The sequence below is a fragment of the Sinocyclocheilus anshuiensis genome, unplaced genomic scaffold, assembly GCF_001515605.1.
Source record: "Sinocyclocheilus anshuiensis isolate Anshui unplaced genomic scaffold, SAMN03320099.WGS_v1.1 scaffold870, whole genome shotgun sequence".
NCBI lineage: Eukaryota > Metazoa > Chordata > Actinopteri > Cypriniformes > Cyprinidae > Sinocyclocheilus > Sinocyclocheilus anshuiensis.
This window is the reverse complement of record NW_015540842.1, coordinates 1753992-1759626: the sequence shown is the minus strand read 5'-3', so window position 1 is coordinate 1759626 and position 5635 is coordinate 1753992.

The following is a 5635-nucleotide window of genomic DNA, read 5'->3' as shown; positions in this document are numbered from 1 at the left end:
CTATGTCCTTAATGTCCTTACTACGTTTCTGGACCTGGGAATATTACAGTTGCGTTGCTGTCTATGCAGGGTCTCACATTTCATCAAAAATATCTTAATTTGTGTTCCGAAGATGTGAACATTTCACAACATTTCAAAGTGAAATGTCCAGTGGGTGGTGTTAAAAGCACATTGAGTTTTATCCGAAACAGATGAACATGAATCTGGCAATTTAGTCATTGTATGTATTGTGGCAATTCAGAAATGAAATGTCTGGTAAGTAGTTAATGCTCTATCACATTTGACACCAAATCAAATGCCAAACGTAACTGATAGTGTAAACAAATGAAATCTGAGATTAAACACATTTTTTGAAGACATTATGCCATATTAGCTTGCTTCTACAAGTATTTCAGCTTTTTTATGTGACTCATGTTTCATGCACTTCACATCTCAAGTGCAATACTGTACCAGGTGTGCTACCGAGCAAGTTTACCATGTTAGAAAATCTATATATATATGGAGCTGGTTTTGTGGTGCAAGTGTCAAAATGTATTAGTTTGCAAATCATGCAGTATATTGTAAAATAGTTTTGAGATTATAACAATATTGTGCAAGGAACTGCATAAAAATAAGTCTTTATTAATCAATAATCTGGCACCAGGGGCGCCGTAAGAGGGAGGAAGGTCAAAATGATTTCAAGGGCCCTGATCAGAGAGGGGGCCAAACACAAAACCCAACACAATTTCTTACTGAGGGGGTCGTCTGTCCCCGCCCCCCTCCCGAACACGATTTCTATTGAGGGGGACCATAGCGGCGCCCCTGTCTGCCACTGCAATCATAATTTGTGTGAAATTGTAATTTGTGTTTTTGGTGCTTTACTGCCACTAGTGTTTATTTCAGCTGGAAACTGCTGTGAATTGTAAGTGTAGATATGTTAACTGATGGCGATCCAACTGTGCTAGGGATGCCATTAGACATGTGCATTGAACAAAACAAACTTCAACTTACTGTGTTGTCAAAATTAGTTCAAGTTCAAGTTCAAGTTCATTTATTTATAAAGCACATTTAAAAATAGGCACAAGACTGACCAAAGTGCTGTACATAAAAATCAAACCATAAAACAGAAATGATAAAACATTTAAATTTAAAGACCAAAAAGAATGACAGATAAACATTCTGAAGACAGAGTAATAACCAAGACCATGATACAATGTAATGAGAATATTAGTAGGCCAGATCGAGCAAGTGTGTTTTTAAAAGTGACTTGAAAATGGATAGGGAAGGGAAATTACTAACAAAAAAGTTGTGTTCAATGAATAGTCAGTGTATAATTTGCAAACTAGTGGCAACACTTCTGCATAAAGCCAGGGCTTTTTTCACAGGCAAGCACCATTAGCATTTTCTTCAGCAAATGTAACAATGTAGTTTATGTTATTGTGCTGGAAGGCAAATCCAGTAATATGATCAGGTTTGGATGTTACTGCTCTGAAGTATTAAAACTGTGAATCCATTCACAAAGACAGGTACAAATGAAGTGAGGAAAGTATCAAAATACACATGCTCCTCTGAGCCTGCCAAAGCCAATGGAAAGGAAAACAAGCCAAAAGCAGATCACCTTTGCAGAGGGTTCAGTGACTGCAGGGGACCCGCTGCGGCACGGGAACACTGGCCGTCAGGAGCGCACTGTCAAAAAGAGATTATCGACTGTCAGCTGCAGCTAAAAATGATTTCGGAAAACGGGGTTAGAAGTTCAGCGCTCTGCTTCTCCCCATCCCTCTCAGACGGCTGGAAGGGGAAGCCCTGTCACCAGGACTGGCCCTGTAGTGATTTATTCACCTCTGCACAAACTCCACAAGCCCACCACATCATGATCTCGTCTTTAGTTTTTTACAAACCACCCTTACTGACACCCCTGTATCGATGCTTGAAGCTGTTTTGAAAATTTCACATATCCATTCTGCCTGTGCAATAAACAACAACAACGGTAAGTGTGAAAAACACTACAGTACCATTCTTATTAAATCTCTGTCTCTCTCTCTTTTTCTTTAATTTGTAATTGTCAGATGCTGATATCTAGACAGCAGGGTGGCTTGATAAAATATGCAGTATAATATACAAACTATATGCACACCAAATTGTGCTTATTTTATAGAAAATTTGTTCAGAATGCATTACCGAAATAAAGAAGAAAAGTTGTAATCTTTGGAAAAGCTGGATTTTAACTGATATTGGTCAGTTAATTAGCCTGGCCAGTGTATCAGCTTATAATTGATGTAAGTATACTATAATTTGAATAATAATAATATACTACATTTTATAATAATGTATAATGTAATGTAAAATATAATATAATATATAACATACATTTTTTGTTGTTTAGAATGTTGTTGTTTTTTTTGGACATTGCTAAATAACTAAAGTAAAACCTTTTTTTGTTTTTCCTGAGAAATGTTACCATATGGCAACAATCATAAAATGACATTTTGGACTATAAAACTAGTCTTTCTTTAAAAAACAAACAAAAAAAAACATAATATGTATTTATTTGGAAGACCTATAAACTCAAACTGAATAATTATTTTGCACTCGTTTTCATAGCCTTTCTACATAATATAACTGTTTCCCCATTTATTTATTTTTTCATATTTATGCCTAAAATCAATTATTACTAACACTTTAAAATAAATAACTGAATCTATACAAATCGATAAAACAGTGCTGTTGATGAGACAATTAAATAGTGTATTATTAGTTTTGTTGTACCCAGCTTAACTGAGGAAAAATATATATCATGTCCAGCGCTTTGCAATGCTTCTTAGCTACTAATACTACTCCTAATAAATAATAATAATGCCCTTTTTGTAGCAATTCTTTTTACAAATAAACATTTAAAATGTTCTTGCCATGCACCTTCAGGCACTAAATCTTAACAAACCTCAGGTGATTTTATTTAGGCAGACAATGTTCAGACATTTAAGCGAAACATTAAGCAGCCTATTAGTGGTTTTATTTTGCAGGGGAAATCATCCCTAAAATGCGAGTGGCTTTCCTCACAGGCAGGAGCTTCACAGCAGTCATTCCCCGCTCCCAGGACAACTTATTTCCGTGATAGAGGATGATATTTTAGGCCACTCTCTCTGTCTCTCTCCCATGTTTCTGTTCAGCCAGAGATTGCCGTGGTGGCTCTTTCTATGCCATCTGCAAACCACGCTCCATCCCAAACACAGGGGATCACAAAGGTGTTATGTTTCAAAGCAGGCCCATGCGCCTCCTGCTGGGCCGGCCTTGCCTTCTTCAAGGGAGAGGAGGGAAACTTCTGAGGGCGGTGTGGCCCTCCCTGTCGCCCGCCTCCTCCGGGGCAGCCCTTTGAGGGGGTCATAACTGTGGCCTGTATAACATGGGTTACTGCTGATGCTGGTTGGTCACACTTGATGAAGCCTTTAAAGAATTCTCCCTTTCATGCTTGGTTTCTATTAAAATTCTGCAGTGGCGGGTCAAGGCCTGGCTCCCAGACGGCTGGGCTTCCGTGCGCCGCAGCTAGGGGGCACTGTCTAACCATGTTTCATTGGTTCGGCTCTCACCCACTTACTCCAAGATAAAATGAGTATCCACTCTCCATTTTAGCTAGCGTTGGTGTGGAAGTGTGAAGATCCTCTGTAGGTGCTTCACAAAATGAGAGTCTCTGTCCTCTTTAACGTGAGAGAACGTCCAGGCCTTTTCAAACTCACTGAGGATCTGCTGCGCTCGACACATAACTGGTGTGTGGAGGGCAGGAAGTAATATGGAGCTATATGGAATGAAAATATATTAATATGTGTATATAATTATAATATGGAAAAAAAAAGTCTGTGCACATAAGTGATATCCCGCAGTGTAGACATGCAACTACACTGTACAAATTAAAAAATCATGTTTATATTGAATAAATATTATTAAACACTGTACACTTATTGCACATGCTTAAATGAGCACATATCAAATATGTTATAGGATTTTGGATAGAAAAAAAAAATTTGTATAGCTATGATATGTGAGTGTAAATGTTTATGTTAAAATTGGTTGCTATTAGACCCTTTTTTAAATTAAAATGTCTTTTATTTGACAGAAATATTTTATACTTGATTGAAAGGTAATATCATAATAACATACACTACTACTATTGTTAATAATAATGCTTCTATTATCGTGGTCATAATATCTGTGTTGCTGTGATCACATCGTACAATATTAAAATGGTTTAAAATAAACCTAACATTTATTTAATGTATTAATATTTAAAATCCGCTGCTAAAATTAATTCACAAGAAGAACATAATTATTGTAATGTTGTTATTATTATTATTAGTAGTTGTCGTCGTAGTAGCAGTATTTTGTTTTATAGATTCTAGATTGTGTTATCCTCATTACTATATCATACTCATATGTGACCCTGGAGCACAAAACCAGTCATAAGTAGCACGGGTATATTTGTAGCAATAGCCAATTGCATGGGTCAAAATGATCAATTTTTCTTTTATGCCAAAAATCATTAGGATATTAAGTACAAATCATGTTTCATGAAGATATTTTGTAAATCTCCTAACATAAATATATCAAAACTTATTTTTTGTTCAGTAATATGCATGGCTAAGAACTTCATTTGGACAACTTTAAAGATGATTTTCTCAATATTTAGATTTTTTTGCACCCTCAGATTCCAGATTTTCAAATAGTTGTATCTCAGCCAAATATTGTCCTATCCTAACAAACCATACATCAATGGAAAGCTTATATATTCAGCTTTTATATGATGTATAAATCTTGATTTAAAAAAAATGGACCCTTATGACTGGTTTTGTGGTCCAGGGTCACATATTACACTAAATAACCATTGGAGACCAAAAAACATGTACATTAAGGTAGTTTAAAAATACCACTTTAATGTAATTTTAAATGTGTATTATATATATATATATATAAATAAAATTACAAATATAATTTTAAACTATAAAAACAGATTTGAGACACTAGATTATGCATTGATAATAAAATGCAGTTTGCAATACTCTTGAAAACGTTTAAATAATATAAAAAATAAAATTATGCATGACATTTTTTAAATAATATAATAAAGCAAATATCTCACAGTACAGCTCGCTAGAGTTGTAAAGTGAACTTCCTCAATCTGACAGGACTGTAGCAGTGGCTCAAAAGATAATAATATAGCTTAATCGTGCGTCGTCTGTGCCAAACATGTGCTCTTCAGTCCAGCACACAGGCAGAAGAGGCAGAGGCTCACAGAGCTGTTTGCCAGCACAACGCTTCACTATTCGCAGAGTTATACCACTTTTCCAAACAGCACAGCGAGACAGGCAGAGGTCGGTCCCAGCCTGTCTCTCCTGAGGTATCTCAGCCAAATATTGTCCTATCCTAACAAACCATACATCAATGGAAAGCTTATATATTCAGCTTTTATATGATGTATAAATCTTGATTTAAAAAAAATGGACCCTTATGACTGGTTTTGTGGTCCAGGGTCACATATTACACTAAATAACCATTGGAGACCAAAAAACATGTACATTAAGGTAGTTTAAAAATACCACTTTAATGTAATTTTAAATGTGTATTATATATATATATATATATATATATATATATATATAAATAAAAT